The sequence below is a fragment of the Apteryx rowi genome, unplaced genomic scaffold (genome assembly GCF_003343035.1).
Source record: "Apteryx rowi isolate R43461 unplaced genomic scaffold, aptRow1 scaffold_236, whole genome shotgun sequence".
Classification (NCBI taxonomy): Eukaryota; Metazoa; Chordata; class Aves; order Apterygiformes; family Apterygidae; genus Apteryx; species Apteryx rowi.
In genome coordinates this window covers 274,452-293,243 of record NW_020448708.1, presented here as the reverse complement: position 1 = coordinate 293,243, position 18,792 = coordinate 274,452, and the positions used below count along the sequence as shown (strand labels likewise).

The 18,792-nt window shown below is 38.3% G+C and overlaps 1 protein-coding gene across 6 annotated transcripts in view; it reads left to right on the top strand.

Annotated features, from left to right (window-relative positions):
* Positions 1-18,792, top strand: part of MEIS2 (Meis homeobox 2) — a 171,449-nt gene that overhangs the window by 90,749 nt on the left and 61,908 nt on the right. The window lies entirely within an intron of this gene.

Sequence of the window (18,792 nt, the reverse complement as noted above, 5' to 3'; positions counted from 1 at the left end):
CTGGGGCTGACGGAGTAAGGAGATAGCACTGTGCTGGGAAGTAAGGTGACTCAGACTGTTAAGAAAAGGAATGGGAGCAGTAGGAGAAGGTGACTAATTAGAGAATTAATTGGGCTAGGAGTGGAGTGGAAGCTGCGACTTGGAGCTGCTGCGACTTGGACCCTGGAACTGAAATGTGATGAGGGAAGTGATGAGTGAGAAACATTTAGACCAGTGAGGTGGATGATGGAGATTGGATGAAGAACTGGGACCTGACTCATTAGTTGCCATTTTGCTGCAAAAGAAGACCCTCACAGTGATGCACTCTTTTGAAGGCTTTTTGTAAGGACAGGCATCAGAAGCAAACTTTAAAAGAAAGAGGACAGCTGGCTTTCCATCACTTCTCTGTGGTCCCTCTTGCCACATAGGTGTGAGAACGTGGAGAACACAGGTGGCAGCATCCTGTGCTCAGTTCCTGGCCTAGAAAGGTGCTGGCCCACAGCAACAAGAGGGACTGTGTCAGAGGAAGTCCTGCTCCGACCTGGAACAGCGCATGCTCACTTGTGTGTGTGGGGGGGGGAGGAGTGCTGCAGATGCCAGCAAGTACGGGCTGGAGCATGTTCAATACAGATGGAGTCTTTGAAGAATTTAGCTGACAAACTCTTAAATGTCTTTACTGAACTAGTGCTAATTGAGAATTTTCAAAGGTTTATAGCTTGGCCAAATGTGGGTGGATTTTCAAAGAGATGGCAAAAGGCACATCCCTGAGAGCAGGGCCATCCCTTCTCCAAATGTTATGTTTCTGTTCCAAAACACTCTCTCCTCAATTAAATATAGTGAGAAACAACATACCAATATTTTTCTTTAATCTAATTTTCATAAATGGCTGAATCACTTTTGCTAAAACTTTCCAAAATAATTGAGGCTTGGGGAAACATTCTGCAGGATAAATATCAATCTGAAAAGTGAAGTTTTGCAAACTGAAATACTGTCTTAAAATAGGAATACCTGTTCTGCCTATAATAAACTGAAAGGGCAAATCTTCTTTCTCAGAAACTGGAAAGAGGGAGGCTGGTAATAAGTTACTGCAGATTTGAAGCAGTACTCATGAGACCAGAATTTGTCTTGAAAAGCACCTCATATTGCTAGAAATGCTTACAAGGGGTAACTCAGTGCAGATATTACTAGTGAGCGATTTACCTGTAAGGAAAGGTTACCTCTGTGATATTGCCAAACTTAGTGAGGCTTTGGCAGTTACATCTTGATAGCAAATCACCCAGTCACTGAAGTTAAAGTTGCCTCAGGGCAGCTTTAATTTGTATACCTAACTTGTTCAAAATATTTTTAAACCTTGCATTCTAGAGTCAGTATTCATTCAGGATATGTCCCATCTCTTCTCTCTGCACCCTTGGATATGCTGCTAACTCCTCTTTTTTCATAATGCACTGACCAAGCATCCCTCTGCACAGTAAAAAGTTCCATTAGCTGCATCCTGGTTTTACATCCATGTTTACAAAAGAGCTACACATCCCCATTTTTCTGTTGCACCCAGACAAATCTAACTTCTAATCACCTGTATTAAAGTAATGATACATACTGTTTAGGTTGCTGAAGAAACATTGATTTCTGACCTACAGCTAGAATAGTTACCTTTCCATCCCATCCCCCCCACTCCTTTTTACAGAACTAGTCTATAATATGTTCCCCCTAGGGAGGATTTAAAAGCATTTTGTATTACGATGGCTAACATCTAGACTCCTAGCACTGTGGAGAGATGAATAAATGAAAGCCTACCTTCACCAAAAGAAAACTAACTTTCCTCTGGGTAACAAGTTACAAAGTAGAACAGACACCAAAATGACTGTGAATTCACACAATAACTTTTGTATTACTCACCTAATTCAAATAGTATTGAGCAAAAGACACTTCTGTATACTGAATGCCATAGACCTAAACCTAAGATACTTGAACATATAGTGCAGAGCACCAAGTAGCCAAAGGTGTGCCTGGAATTTGGCCAATGCTAGGTTTGCTACCATTGGAATCCCAGAAAACTGAAGAAGCCACTGATCTCAAAGCCTATTTAGTTAAAGTTCAGTAAGGTCATAATATAGTCTGTGGGAAGTAGTAGTAGTCCAAATTCTGTATTATCAGGTTTTTACATCTGGCACATCAGAATGATGGAAGTGCTCCACCAGCTACTGCCAGCAATATATTACCATCACATGGATTGGAACATGCTATCTGGGAAAGTGGCGGAAGCTTAGAAGGGAGCTACAGAGGAACAAACAAAGACAACTAATCAGCAGATATGGATTTTTTATGTAATTCATTGAATGGTTCCTTAAATTATGTCAGTTGCATGCCAGCAAGTACAAGTAGGGACCTCTGGCCCCAGCTTTATGTGGAGAGCTGCACATCACTTGAGGGTTTTGTTTAGAGCTTAGGGTACATGTTGAGCATTCATGCGTGGACTCCAGGAGTTCTGCATGTCCGGTCTGTATTGTGCAAATAGTCCTTAGTACTAATAGAAGATTGTTTTCGTTAGGGAGAAGCAGCTTTAGTTCATTTYGACATCTATAGTAGAAGAAATTTGACTGCATAGCTTTAACTATATTACTAACCTTAAGAAAGGCTATGTGAGGTGACTGTAAGAAGTCTGTCTAAAAGAAAGGTTCCCTACAGTTGCTCAGAAAGTAGTACAGCTTAAGGTATTTTATACCAGCCTACGAGGCACTAGGTTTAAATTGGTGTGCAGTGAAACATTTAAATATACTATAGCAAATGAAATATGGTCCAATAGGTTTTTTATGGTCCGGCTATGCTTTTTCTTTTCAATCACTAGCCTGGGGCGAACAAGTCAGTTTTAAAATGTCTATTTTAGCTATGCTTTTATCACCTCTGTCTTTTAGGAAGTTTGATTTCTTTTTTCATTTCTTCTCTTTGATAAAAAAGAGCTGAGATCTCTGAATGGGTTATTTATCTCTTATGTTTAATCTATTTATCTGTCAGTGGACATGTTGCTTTAGAAGTGTTTTATATTACTAATTAATTTAATTGCACATACTGTACTCCATGTTAACACATTTTCTATTATATACTATAATGTGATACAGGGCCCTCCCTCAGCAACCTTACCTTAAAGCTTTAATTGCTTTCCTCTAAGCCTCAGCTCATGTTTGATTTATTTGATTTCTTTGTATAAAGATTCCCTGGTTTACAACGTGTACACAAGTCATTAAATTGGTGTTGATGTTTATCTAGCAAACTTACCAATTGGTGGTAGTATACATCCCTTCATGAATTTATGACCGGGCAATAAAGACAAGTGTCAGAAGCCCAGTTGTCTCTGTTGGGTCACTTGTTAGTTTATGTTTAGAAAGACAACATAAGCACTTCCACTGACTTACACAGTGAGCTGAYGGGTTGATGCCTGCAGTCAAAATCTGTTATGAATTTCTAGCCATGACCTGAAATTTTATTTTTCCTTTTTGAGGGGAAAAGGTGAATAAATTGGAGAGGAGGAAAGGGGGAAGACAGCCTGAGTATGTTTGAAGGCGGTGTGGACTTCATCTGAGATACATTGTTGTTTATGTCAAGGAAAAGCTGAACCAAAATGCCAGATCCCCAAGCTATGTGAAGTTCAGAATCTGAATCCAAGTATTGCAGCTTGAATTCTCTCTGGCTCTCAAGAACCTAGATGTAGATACCACATATTTAAATGCATGAAAATGAATGATAGTAAATAATCAATGTAGAGTGGGAAATCTGGTCCTTTGATCTGTCAGGTTTCGTCACATAACACAAGCATAAGGACATATGGTATTTCAAAGTTGCATTTGAAGAGGTGCCTACGCTGACTTTTATCCTTATTTACAAACAGTTGGCAATAAAGGCTGTAATCTTGCAGATAGCACTGTGAAGGTGCGTAAGTCTCCTTGCACAGAGCTCATTTTACGATTAGGATGTGATTAATATAGCTAGGAAACTTTTGGAAAATGCATACGTACTTTTGAATGCCTTAAGTGAGCCCAATATTCTAGCTCTTGAGAAAAGAGTAGGTAGACGTCTTTATCTCTACAGGTTTGTTTCACACCCCGAAAGCTGTATTGTTTCTGCAAAGCTTCTTCATTTGCCATTTCATTGTTACACTTACTTCCTGCTCATTAAAGGTCTGACCTGTTTTCCTTACATATGGACGACCGACGTCTATTGGCTTCAGTGAAAGCTAATTGCACATGAGGTGAAAGGATTCAAATTAGGACTAAGAATATATGACCACGTGGAAAAGGAAGCATGAAATATTCTAACTCTTTTTAGATGCAAAGGAACTTATGAACAAAAAGCATTGTGGTCAATTCTCACAAGCTTAAAGCATTGTGAAAGAAAAATGAAAATGGGCAAAGCTAATTAATTTGCTAAAATTCATTGTTAATACACTGTTTTCAGTTCTCCTGAATACTGCTTTCATGACATTTGGTGTCTTTCTAAAGAACCATCCCAAACTTCTTTCTGTTAACTTTTCCCTGAGAATCTAAACTTTCATTTAAAAAAGGAGTAAGTTCCTAGACCTCATGATTATATAGAAAGCTCAGAAGTTTGATTTACATGCTCCTTAGAGGTTAAAGGCAAATAAAGAAAAATCAAACAGTGTTATTTTTTAAGTCTTTTTCTAAACCCTCATGATTTTTAACTTTTTTGCTAGTCTGACGTTGCTTTGTTTTGGATGCAGGGAGGGGGAAAAGGGAGAGCGCTTTTATGAATTCTCAGCATTTGGGATTACCAAGGAGTGAGCTGCCTTTTCTAAAACTGTTCCGGACATACTGGAAGAGCTAGTATCACCTGGCAAATTGTTGCTGTATGAAAAAGCAATCCAAAGATGCGACAAAAGCTACAAGCTCTCTCGACCAGCTCTGGCAGTGTTTATACCATTGCGGGGATGACTGAAAGGCAGTACTTTAAAACTTGAGGCAAGGACACTGAGTAGCCGAGATCCCCGCACCACAGGCACTTGCTGCTCGCAGCAGCGTTTGCTGTTGGGAAGGGCTCCCGTGACTCCAACCGATCAAAGCGCTGCTCCTCGTAGGAAGAGCTCGCAGGATCAGGCCCTTGGATTATACATGTAGGACTCTGGAAGACCAGCTTTTACTGCTCATATGTTTGGCAGGCAGATTTGATAATCAGTGCTGTTCTAGAACCTTACACCATCTCAGTGAATATAAATTGATGGTGTAAAGCAAATGGGCAACTGGCAGGAAGCCAAACACGGATTGGAGAGAAGACGGTTTATTGTTGAGGGGGCAGCCCGGTGTTCTGCAGCAGAGCTTTCTATTCACAACAGCTCTGCGTAGCTGCTGAGTTCGAGTGTGGCCTCTGAAGTGTATGAAATAATAACAGTTTTATTTCTCCTGACACAAGCACGGAAGCTGTTTGCTGCCACCTCAGAACTGTTACCCTGCAATGCAAAAGTACCAACAAGGCAGGCTGGATGCAATGTTATTATAAACAGTGCCGCAGTAAACTTCAGGAAAAGCCCATTATACGGTGATAGCCTGTTTGTCAGGAGAAGAGTTCACTAATGTATATGGAAGCAGAGCTCCATATTCACTGATTTGTCTCCGAGTCGATTTTGTTGGACGTTTCCCCTTATTTAYTGTGCAGGTGTTGCTGAGAGTAAGCTTGAAAAACAAATGATACAGGGGGCCACATACTCAGTTAGCTTAAATTGGCAGAGAAATGGTGTCAATTTAAGGCAGCTGATATTATGGTCCATTGTTTATTATTGCTTTTTAATATTTTAGGATTTTAGGGGGGGATGGAAGGAAGTGTGTATCCTCTGTGGTTGGTGTTTCATTACTGTAAATCACTCAATGAAAGATGCATTAAAAAAAGCAATGAATGAATGAAGGCAGGAAAAAATGAACATATGTACACCATAGAATTAAACTCTGTTTTAACTCTGATTTGTGCTCACATGCAATCAATTACAGTGATTTGAGCTGAGAACTTCAGTGAGGCCCCAGGGAGTTTGGCACCCATTTCTTATTTTGTTTTGATGGGATTAGCACCCCTAAACCTAAAACTTCTTTGAAAACCAGCCATAATGTCAGCCCTTCCAAAATATCCTAACTTGTTTTTGTATATTTGTTTAATTATTCCAGGAATTATTTTATGCTAAACTGAAATGCAACTACTACTTTTCTATAGTAGAAAAATATCATCATTTGTTCATCATTCATTGACCTTAAATGCTTTTCTTCTACATCTAGAAGAATTTTGACTATTCTCTCTGTACTTTTAAAAATCAGATCACTGATTGAGCTGTCTTTTCTTGATGAAGAAGCCTATGGTTATTTTTTGTAAGCTTATCTTACAAATGGGTTCTGTTGTCTGCTATGCATTTTTCCTCTCTTATGACCTTGAATCAGGCACTAAGTTGCTCTAGGCCTCAGTTTCTCCACCCCAAAAGAGATACTTTCTTTCCTTCTTTTTCCAAGGAGGGATATAGAGAGATTTTAGTTGGTTGTATTCCCTAACATTTATGAAGCAATTTGAGATCCCTGTCTGGAAAGTACTCTAAATGCAAAAATTATTATTTTTAATTATTGCAATTCTTCACCTTTATGTCCTGTCAAGTTACTTAAGCTAACAGACAAAAATGGCATAAGTCTTTTGTAATGCTATGGAACACTTAGAAACTTTTCTTCTGAATTCCAATAGAAGCTGAAAATTTAAAATCCTGTGAAGGAGATCTGCCAACTTCACCACTATCAAAAAGTGAAATAAATCAAACTTGGCTGCTTCTTTTTTTAATTAATAAAAAAATATAAAAAATAAGCCAACTTGTTGTTAGCATTTTGTTGAGGAAATCATCGTTTATGAAAAGCAGGTATGTTATGCAAATCAAATGATTTACTGAGAGTCAGTTCTTACTTCCAGTAATTAGATGAGCCAACTCAACTGTGTCTTGAAAGCCAAGAAAACAGCATATAGATTAAGATTACTCAAAACTTTCATTCCTGCATTATTTAAAAGAGATGCAAATTGCACCATTTAGTATTGCTTAAGAATAAAAGCCCAAATCTTGCTTTTTCACACCCATTTAAGATGCAGACCTGGAAAATCTCTATAAAATGCAATAGATATCTATATTTGATTGTGTGTGAGCAAACAATGCAAAAGGACTTTGTAGCTTCTTCTGCACCATGTAACAAGGTCTGTAATAGCTTTCTGTGTAGTTTGTGATGAGTGACCTCCTGTCTTGTCAACCTGTTTTGCCGATCCAGTGGAGAAATGTTCATCACAAGGATCAAAAAGATAGGCCTTTTAAAAAATTAGTTGAAAAAGGATGCCACTGTTCCCAAGTGGAACAGGTTGAGGTAGAAGGCTAGGCTGTAAAAGGGTTCTGTCTGCAGTTTGCAGGAGAGGGTACCATCCTCTGAAACACTTGCAAGGTCCTCTTCCCTTTTTCTTCAACCTCCTTCATGTAAAAAAAAAAAAAAAAGAGGATTAATCCCTAAAAAAATAGATAGAATTCGGATTTTGGATTCCTGGACTCCTCTTTTTTCCTAAATACATTTAAAGTCATGCATAAGAATGGATGTGCAGATCCACCTGGTGTTTGTTATGAAAGTCACAAATCCATTTCCAAAATCAGTGTGGGTAGGAAAGTAGTATCAGTTCCTCTGTTTACTGTTGGGATACTTATCCTATACTACCTTCAGCATATCTGAGCACCCCTGAGTAATATATCTTCTTTGCAGTACGTAAAACCTTGTTCCCTTTCAGCTGTTTTCCTCCTTCCTTAGTTTTAGGAAATCAGTTGTTATAGGGTTGCCATCCAGTCTGGAAATTTCAGGATAATCCCAGTTTTTGAACAACATGTCTGAATCTCCGTCTCCACTCGGGCAGGACACATGGTGTGAGAGACAGCTGCTAAGAACCGTGCAGCTATTACAGTGTGTCAGTTTATAAGCCGTGAAGTGTATGTACCAGCTCGCAGATTGTTGGTAGGAGTGTGGTACTTCGTTATAAATATATTTTATTGGTTTTAAGGAGATTTTATTAAAAGGCTACCCACAAGAAACGGGCAGTAAAAGATCAAGTAAATTACTTTGCTTTCATTTGAAGTTACCTAATCTCTTGAGGGTTTATAGAGACTCCACAAGCCCTCGAAACACTGACACACTTTAATCTTGCTTAGTGATAGTGGTAGTTGTGCACTGAATGTTCAGCATAGTCAGTCTCAAGGGAGGTAATCAAATATGTGTGGAAGGGTCAACAGGCTCCGTTAAGATGAGACTTTAAAGGTATTCAGTTGCTTAAAAATGCAGGTGAACACCTTGTCAAATTTTCAAAAGTAATTTAATGCACTCAAGGCCTAACTATCACTGAAATCTCGTGAATTAACCACCTAACTCCAGTTCTGTTGCTTCACACCTGCCAGCATCTCTAGGTGCCTAAATGTTTCTGTGGTGGCAATGAATACTTTTTGCTTCTCTTGAGATTAACAGCAGCTCAGGGCTCCTACCACATAGCAAAATAGTGTACCTTTCTGTTGAAAACACTTTGGATCAAGGCCTTCTAATGTGCAAACATTAAACATTCTTTTAACATTTCCTTAGTAAATATTTTAAAAATGTTACAGATCTCTGGCAGATGTTAGTATCTACTGTTTCATAAGCATGTATGTACTGGTGTGTGTGTATGTTTTCTTGCTTTTTCCTTTTCAAGACTGTGGAAGTCTGTATGTAGTGCTCATTTTTACTGGTAGGCAGAACACTGATGCATACTTTATCGTTACTGTTATTTCACCTAAGACTACTGGCGAGTGGTGGAAATTAAATGAGGAAAAAAAAAAAAAGAGCCAGACAACTRTGATTATGAACTAGCTGTATTTATTTCCAGAGCTTGGGGCATAGGTACAAATTAATTTGAACTCTACATAAAATTTCACCTGGCCCGCAGGGCAACTCTGAGACTACACCAGAGGTGCCAAGGTGGTAGTCAGCCCCCAGTGSGGTTTGATAACCCTTCCTGCCCCAGCATTCCCACCCCAGCCCTGCTGTCTGCCAGCCGCTCAGCTTCCGCGCTGCTCAGCTCCCTCTGGCCCCAGGCCGTGCCAGCACCCGCGCCTCCTGCTCTCGAGCCCCTGCTTGCTCCCCAGCCGCCCTCTTAGCAGTGACATCCCCCAGAACAACTCACTTCCCCACTCCAAGCTGTCTCCCTGAGGCTGAGCCAAATCCTTTTCCAAAACAAATCATCTCTCTTGTTGCACTAACATCCTCACTTCTGCCTACCCCRAAAGCACCTTGCAAAGCTCCTCCCTTTCCACGTATTCCTTTGCCCTCTCACCCCACAGACATGCACTACTTTTCAGCAGCTGATTAAATTTAAATGTGATCATAATCATAACCAGTTAAATGAGTGGCACATGCACCAATAAATGCTCTCAAACCAGACATAATGCATTCTCAGAGATCTTCATTCATTTTAGGTCCATGTTTTACTGCCCTGTGCCGAAGAAGCCCATTTCCTAAGGTCTTAATTCAGAGCCCTCCGCCTATTCCTCTAAATCTTATCACCTCATCACTTCTACTCTAAATCTTATAATGACCACTAGCTTCATATTTCAATATTGGCTCCTGCCATTCCCTTCTTTCTTCCCATCAGCTGCTAAAAGCTGGCCAAATTCCATTCTCGGCTCCTCAAAGAGACAACACTCCCGGTCTTGCTCCTGTCAGCAAAAACAAAATCCTGTACACAGGTTGCCACTGTAAAAATAACCCACCTGGGTAGGACCCAGCAGCAAAGACAACGACTGTACAGGAAGAAGATAACATGTAGTATTCAATTATCCTGGCTGCACAATCCATGTATACTTTGGAAAGTGGATATCCTTTTAAGAACTGAGCTGCAGTTTCACTTTGCAGAATTTTTCTTGCAAATGTTTGTAACTCTATGTAAATTCATGGCTTAGAGTTCATCTTTGAGGTTTTGAGTTCAGACTTAGTGTGAGACTTAGCCTAAACCACTGCAGTTTTACCTAGTTGCCACATGAAAACATCAATTGCAGCACTGTGCCCAAAAGTCTTACAAGGTTTGCCAAAATTCAAATAAACTTTTCAACAAACCTGGCCTTAACTATGAATGGTTTGGGATTTCGTTATTAACGTGGYGCCTTTGTACTACGAAAGTTGTTGCAGTAGTTGCTTTTGCTTTACAAATTCAGTATATACATAAGCAGCTAAGTACAGATTAAATTATGTACATAAAAAATTAAAACATAATCCCTTATTTTCTGATAAGTGTTTTTTTTTTTTCTTTTAGTAAGTCAGGAATATTTTCTGGCAAGATATGTCACTAGCTTATAACTTCATTAAGCTGCAGACCATACCTTACCCTTTCACTAGATCCCTGAAAAGAACTTTTGTGTGTGCCAAACAGATATCCACTTGGTCTGTGGCTCTTGAAAGGTAAATTGCCAAGTTCCAGCAAGCAAATTAAGAGGTGCAATGAGAGCTAGCTGTTGCATTCTATCAAATCCTGCTACTGAATGTGTTGAAAAGCTTGCCCAGAGCCATGGCCTCACATATTTATGGTATGAATGGGACTCTTGGAGCTATGTATTGCCATAGTTCCCATTTCTTTTGTAATAAACCAGCTCAGCAGATGTAGCTTAGGTGAAAAGGAAATTCAAAGTCTTCTACTTAGAGAATAACCAAAACAAAGTTCTCTCTCTGGTCCTCTGTCTATGAGCCAGACTCTGACACCTTGCTTGTATTGATTAATGTTTTATTCTGTGTATAGCCCAATGAAACTCAAAGGGGTCACACATGGAAGAAAGTGCTGCTCAATAGTACTGTGTGAGTATTGCTGCCAGGATCCAGCACYAAATGTGTTAAAAACATGCAACTTTTCATTTCCAATACAACACATCAAATTATAGTATTTGTTTTCCAAGTCAGCTGCATCATCTCCTGGATTATAAATTTTGATGCTGAAGAAATCTGTTCTGGGTAGCTTAGATTTTCCTTAGTAACAGACGTATTGCAGTTTGTGCAGTAGCAGTACCTAATTCACATCAAATGAAAAGTATATTTTAATCTCCTACTTGTGACTTGAGTATGTAGTCTATCGGCTTCAGAGTATTTAGTATAATATTTGTGATCTGAGGGGACCTGTCTACTCCACTTGTATGTTAAAATAAGAAATATAAGATGTGTTATTGAACTCTGTTGGCTTTATTTAGCCTGGTGGGTGTACAATGGCTCTGAATTAAAGAGAAGCAAAAGACAAGCCCGAGATCTACATAGCAGCAGAAACTGAAGTATCATGAAATAAACTAAAGACCCACTAACAGAGCTTGTTAAACTACCATGCAGTAAGGTGATGAGGAAGGAGCTGATGATACGTGGTTTTGTGCCTGTTGAAACTTCTGCTCACGTATTATAGTCAAGATGCTTCAGAAAATATTAATTACATTTTCCTGCACCATTTTTGCACAATTTACATAATAGCATCTGCGTCTCAAGAAAAAATGGCTTTACATATTAATCAGTAAAAGTGACTAATAAATTTACAAGCCAGCTCCTATTGAAGCCCACAGAGAACTTCCATTGCCTTTGTGGGGTGGTAGGTCAGCCCTTTAGCATACCTTTCATGCCTAACAGTGCATGAATCTTTTGTATTTCTAGCTTTATCTGATATTGTTGCCTAACTCAATTAAATATAAAAGTAAGAAGAGTCTCCCCACTAGTAGGCTCCTCCTACCACTTGTTACTTGTTTCTGAGACATTTTTATACTTGATAGTCTTTAATCTGAAATTATATCAAGTGCTGTAATAAAACTGAAACAGATCATATCTATGGCATTTCCATTCCTCTGCTCCRGTGATAACATTATTTAAGAACATTTGCAAGTTAATTAAGAAAGACCTTGCTGTCATAAATCCATGTTGCCTTCCTCATCAAATTAGGCTTTTCTATTTCTATATTGCTGAAGTTCAGAAAACTGTTCTGGATATTCAACAGTGGATACTTCACTTAGTCCATAACTATGTGACATACTCTTTTACAGGATGGAGCCAAATTTAACACTCTTACTTCTTCTGGAGTTTTGCATGTTTATATCTGATTAATTTTCAATCCTCCTTTCCTTTGAAATAATTGAGAAAATTTTACTGTCTTGGGTATTAAAGGTATTTAATCTTCTCACAGCCATGTTCGTCCTTGTCTACATGTTATGTAATCCCTTTTCTGTGTTTGCTTGAAACCTTGATTTATGCAGTTCCCTATCCCTGCTAGCAGAAGTCAGCTATTGAATGAATCTACCAGTTCCTTGCCCGTTATCATTCATAGTGGGCATATTTTTTTTCACTGTCAATTGTAAATCCTGTCTATAGAGCAGAAAAATGAAACTGAGCTTTATCTTTAGGGCTTTGTGAACCCTGTATTCTTTCATGCTGCATTCCCAAGCAGTTTTCTGTAAAAATTTGGTTTACAGCAATCAAAAAGGAACCAGCTCCGGCAGGTTATAGAGAGGTTCAAATTCAATTAAATCAGCCCCGCAGGAGCTGATTCCCTAGGTTTATTGCAAGGCAGGGCACTGGGACTGTCTGGGTCCAGGTTTGTGAAAATCCTTACATGTGTTCCTGAATTTTTCAAACACATAGTCTGAGGTTCTTCTGCTTATCCAGTCTTGAAAAAAGAATTAGCCGGTGAGATGGCTGAACCTTCAAAGACATCTATAACTGTACTGTGTGGGTATCACTGTTTAATATTTAATTTTGGTTCTGTTCCTAAATGTGTCCATATGACTCACAAAGTCCTACTCCAAACTGTAAAGGCTGAGTACAAAGATCTGATATGAAATGATCATCTGCCTCAGTCATAGCCAGTAATCTAGATGAGCATGAAACAAAATCCTGGAGCTGAATATATCCAAAATTTGAGAACAGTCACATACCGGCATCTGAAATTCACAAACACCCCTATTTCTAGAATACTTTAACACAAAACCGGTAACTATATAGAGTCAAAAATGGATGTTTGCATCCAAATTGTGCTGTTTGGGTCCATCTCTAGCATAAACAGAGATTTTTGATAAACCTATCGACTTTAAGGGTTCACATTTGGCAGAAGAAAAATCTAGGGCTCACCAGATAGTTCCATTCTGTTACTCCACTAAAAGGGACCTGGCTCTGCATCTTGATATTATTGAAGGGGACGCTATTTTTAGTAATCCTGATTATTTTCTTGGCTTGCAGTGGGTAGGGCGTTCTCACCCCCATCTTTGTTCCCGCTCTCTCTTAAGGGATTAACAGAGCAGAACTTGATGAGACAATTCATTTTAAGTAAGAGATAGAACTATTTAAAGGTATTATCYCTGTCTTATAGTTTAATTCTGCCTATCACTTTAGGACCTTTCCTGTAGGATTTTTACTTTAGTGTTTATAGTAGTCTCTTTTGGGGCCTATCAGTTTATTCTACAGATGCATTTAATTTTGTCTTTTCAGTCTTTTTCTACAATACTTGTAAAATATTGCATAAAACTCTTCAATATTTGTCTGTAATACAGATTTCCTATTTCACAAGATTAAAGTAACATTTCCATATGTTTACCCAAAGGTTGCGTTTCTTAAATTAGGCTCCAAATCAAATTCCAAAGATGATAATGGTAGAACTCTCACTGACTTCAATGGAAATAGGATTTTATATCTCTCTATCCAGAAGACATCATATCAACTCTAGGAGATGAAAATGGCAGTAATACTATATTTAGTTTTATTACTAAGCATTGTGCTTTAGGCCTGGAGACTGACCTAGGAACCATCTTTGCAATATCACTGTTCTTCTCTCCAGTGCTTCCTAGATATCTAAAATGTATTTTTGAAATCTTTCCTAACCATTCATCTTTTCCATAGCTACCAAACTTATCTCTTTCTAACCTATGGACAAAAGTTAAGTCTAACTTTGAATGTATCTCTCTTCTATTATTCATTCTGTCATGCACAACTGCAACAGAACTATTCCCAGTTAGCTAACTCTATAATCCTCTTAGTAGCAACCTTAATATTTTCTTCTAGAACACTAATTGCTGCATATTCTTCTTTTGATTGTTTTTAATTCGTTACTAGCAACAAAGTACACCATTAAATTTCCTACCATCCATCTCAAATTTTTCCATTCTTAATTTTCTCCATAGATTCTTTTCTATGTTCCTTATGTTAGATCATATGATTATTTATTCTCCTTTCAGGGAACTCGCTACCTGAAAATTCTAAATGGAAAATGACCAGAGCCAAAGTGTCTGTTTGTTCATATGTATCAAAACCCTGAAATTTTTGATAGCTTGGCTGGAAATTGGGACAAGAGCATTATATTAACATTTTTACCAAAAAGCCCAGTTCTTCCCAAGAGGTAGAGTCCAGTTGTATTTGAGAGGTGATAATGCTCATTGTCACCCTTCTGATCCATGTGAATATTCAGAATTTTCAAAATGACTATACAGGCCATTCATCATCCTTTTCAGTTTTGTGGGAAGTCTGAGGGAAAATTTTGCATGAAAGATTACAAAATGTTTTTCTTCTCATAAGACTGGAGAATATGCTTCTCTGTCATTGTTCTGTTTCAGATGGGATGGGAATCTTTTTACCACAGTACTGCAAGTTATTACTTTATTAATCATCCTTCTTCCCTTCCTTAGAACATCTATTTTTTTTCCTGTAAATGTGCTTTCATTCTGCAATCCACACAGCTGGTCATCTTTCTTTGTTGTTATGTCTAAAAGCAGCCATATGTCATCAGCAAACCTCTCATGTATATTGAACTTCCTTAGCACATTAGCTTGTCTCTTTGAATCTGTTACCTGATATCTTTAAAGTGGCAAAACATAGAAACATGGGTCCTCCTGGTCCCTTGTTCATCAGACCAGCAGTTAGGAATACTGTAGCGATGGGGCATTTAGGCCCTGAAGCAGTGTCTATTCTAGCTTTGTTTTTTTTTAATTTCTCTTTGTTTCAGCTCAGCTAGCAGTAATATGGCTCAAATCAGCTCTACACTGTACAGTAGTAAGTACACCTATCCCTTATGTATAGCCACACAGCTACAGAGCACTGGTGGGAGCACTTGTGTTTGGTGTTGCCTCAACCACAACCGCTCTGATTCGCCAGCTCCGTCTGTCTGCCCAAGTCCTTTATTTGGTGCTCACTATTTTTAATATGAGTACTCTCCTCAGGGGATTAACAAAGATGTAACAACAGTATAATGTCTTTCTGCTCAAAACAGAGAGTCAAGCATTGGTGCTTGACTACCATTATGACGTATCTAACACAATGTATACACATAACAAAGAAGGATATTTATTCTAGGAGATCTAGATCAAAAAGGTGAGCTTTGAATAAAGTTTGAAATGTTTTTGGTTCAGAAGGTAGCCTTATCTTTTCTAAAAGTACGTTTTGTGATCTTGGTTCTGTAGTTCTGTATGTGAAAGCTCCTCTTTTCCTTCCCTGTTTTGGATGACATTACACAGTTAAGGTATTGAAAAGGCTGTGATATGGTGAGATGGGTAACATCTTAAGGAGCTAGAACCATGCTGCAAAACAGAGCTCCTCATGCTGGATAGTCTTTCAGAGGAATATGCTCGTAGCACTCTCTGTTGCTGTTGAATTTTGAAACTTATGGAGTGCAGTGGTTTCTCCCCGTTCTAAATGAGCTGCAGTCATCACATACGCTCAGAGGGGCATCCATTTTGGATGGTCAGTCCTGTGGCTGAAGCATGGTCTTCTCATCATCTGTACACAGAGAATTAGGTGTTTTGTGGCACTGGTATTTGACCATCCAGTAGCACTGAAGAGTTCATGCAATACCCATGGTTACCTTGGCAATAAAGTGATGCGATATACTCAGTAGAATGTGGTGAGAATGTTTAGAGGTGGTGAGATTTTTCAAAACGCTTTCCTTTCTTATGAGCGTTAACTCATTTGTTACTGAGATTCATTCTTAAACAGACAATTAAGTAATGCTTTTAATAGGCTGAGAAAAGTTAAAGGATGTCAGTGTATTCTTGATCTTGACATTTGTAACAATCCATAGCATTTTGTACTCATTACATTTTTAAGGGTGAATAATTAAGATTCTTTCACCTGCTGATCAGAAACTCCCTTTTGTGTTTCTTCCTCTGAATTTAGCTTCCCAAATAAGTAAATAAACTAATTTCATACAAAATTTTATAATCTGTACCTCAATCTGAGTAAAATTATTACATACATATGCATACTTAAACTCTCAGACCTCAAAATGGATCAAAACAGATCCAACTATACTGGATGTACATGGCACTTAAACACCACTATTTATTATTGTTTCATTTATTGGAAGCAAATCAGCAAGATAGGACAAATTTTATACTGAAAAAGTATTTTAAAATCACACAGAGCAACACTGAATAGCCATCATTAAATAACTTAAAGTGCAATACATTTGGCAGGGGTTTTGCCATGCAGTCACGTTCCTTAGAGGTTCAGAGAAAGAGGAGCTCTCTGGTGCCCTTTGCCAATACATGCCTCTGTATTTAAGGCTGTAATGTCACTTGTCTACAATAGATTCAGAATGATTCAGAGAACATGTAAAGCTGTGACCTGTCCCTTTAATTCATTTCAGCTAGTTCCATGCCGATGAAGTGATCTATCACCATTGTTACCATATTATAGTACATATTACTACAAGAAAGTTTAGTCACTGCTGGGATGACTGGACTAACATTGCCTGGCATCCAGCAGTGTGCAGACTAAACTATAGTTTTAGTTAGAGAATATGAAAACTGACAACAAATTATTGCTTGTGGTCTTTTTCCAGTTTTCAAGTGCAAACATACCAAAGTTTATTTTAAATCTGAGCCAGTCAGACATTTAGTAATATAGATCAAAGAAGAAATGAAGGCCTCCCATGCTTATTATTTCAATATGATGTCTGCTCTAATAAAGTGTAAGAATGCTTGTGATAGACTAACTAGTAGGAATTTTCTGGTTCTGTAGTTTAGCCTTAAATATACACATATATTTGTAAATTAATCTGAAACATATTGTCTTGGTTTCAGTTCCTCAGAAAGCTGATTGTTTTCAATCCTTTCTTTAATCTTAGAAATATGGTGGCGGTCTGCCAGAACACTTTCAGATAAACAGTCCACATTTAAAAGCCGTAGAATCACTGATGTGGGGGGGGGGGGGGGGCACAACAGAAAACAACACCAGCCCTCTCTCTCTTCCCCAAAATGTAGAATATTTTTTAAATAAGTTAGAGTTGTTGTGCTATTGTCCCTCACTCTTAATTAGAAATAATAATAGCCATCTGTGCAAGGTGAATTTTGATAAGATCTTGGCTTTTAAGTGTTTGTTGATCTTGTGTGTACCAATTTTCAAATGTCTTAATAGCTCCAGGATGGCTATCACACTGAGTAGGTTCACTGATTTCCATCATGCTCTGTGCTGTTGCATGCAATTCTGTTTATGTGTGGTTATATTTCCACTGAAATTTTAAAAAATATTATTCCTTGCAGTACAATAAGTATTTAACTGAATGGAACTGTTTCCATTTGGAGGAGCTTTTTGATCATACCATCTCCTCACAGTTTGGGATTAAACGCAATTAAAGTAAGGAGTTGTTTTACATGCATCGCATACTGGACAGCATTTCTGTGGCTGCTTTCCAGAGACAGGATTTTCTGCAGTCTCATTGTACCCTTTTTAGGGGGTCCATGTTCATGGTCCCCCTTTCGTAACAAATACACTCCCCAAACCGAAAAGGGAAAGCTCGGAAGTGATTGTGTTGAAGCTTGGAAGTGGAATACAGGATTTCTTTTCTTTCAACCTGTGTTTTCAGTCAATTAAAATTTGTACTCAAGGCTTTTCAGTTTGAAGCCACCCCTGTGTCTGTGATGAGCAATCCTTCTTGTTTGTGCAGTCATTCATTATCTCCATTACCAAGAGGAGAATAGAGGACAATTACATTGTTTGGACGAATCAGAGTGTTAGGAGGAGTATTTATCATGGTGGCAGAGTGCAGCACCTGACAGCGAACGATTGATGGCCAGGAATGAGTGTGAGTGGCCAAAGCAGCCTCATATGATGCAAATTACTGACTGTGGATTCCAATTTATCCTGTTCATTTTTCTTGCCTTTGCTGAAGACTATTAGTGGTTTTTGAAGCAGTGAAGGGGTCATTACTAATGTGGGCTAGAAGCAGGAGGGGGAAGGAGGGGAAAAGCCTTCTGTAATTACACAGCCTTCAAGAAAAGGCTGCGGGCCTAGCCAAAAAAGTGTCAACACTTAGCAATCAGAAAAATTTATTTTCATTTTATCCTTAACCCATATTAACTCAACATTATCATCTTTCTTTGTTAATATTTGCAGAATATTAAAAGCCTGACTTCTGTATTAATACAAATCTATTTAACCCTTTTTGCTGTGAAGTGATGTTGCTTTGCTTAATGTCAGTTTGTCAATGGCATTGAACGGTGCCTCCTTTTAAAAGTGCAGATAATGGAAAATTAAATATTCAACCCTTTTAAAAAACTAATTCCAGATGACTGATTATTTGTATCATTTACAAAATAGTAGCACACTGGAAACATAGGAGAAAAAATTTACTGAAGTAGAGGTATGAGAGGCTTCTGTATTAAAATGTAACATCAATACAGAAGAAAATCAGTTTGATTTGGGGGTTCTGGGGATGTGATCTGTAAGCAGTAACTGAAAGTTTCATTTTGCAGCATAATGAATCATGTGCATTTAAAACATATGCATGTTTAATTTA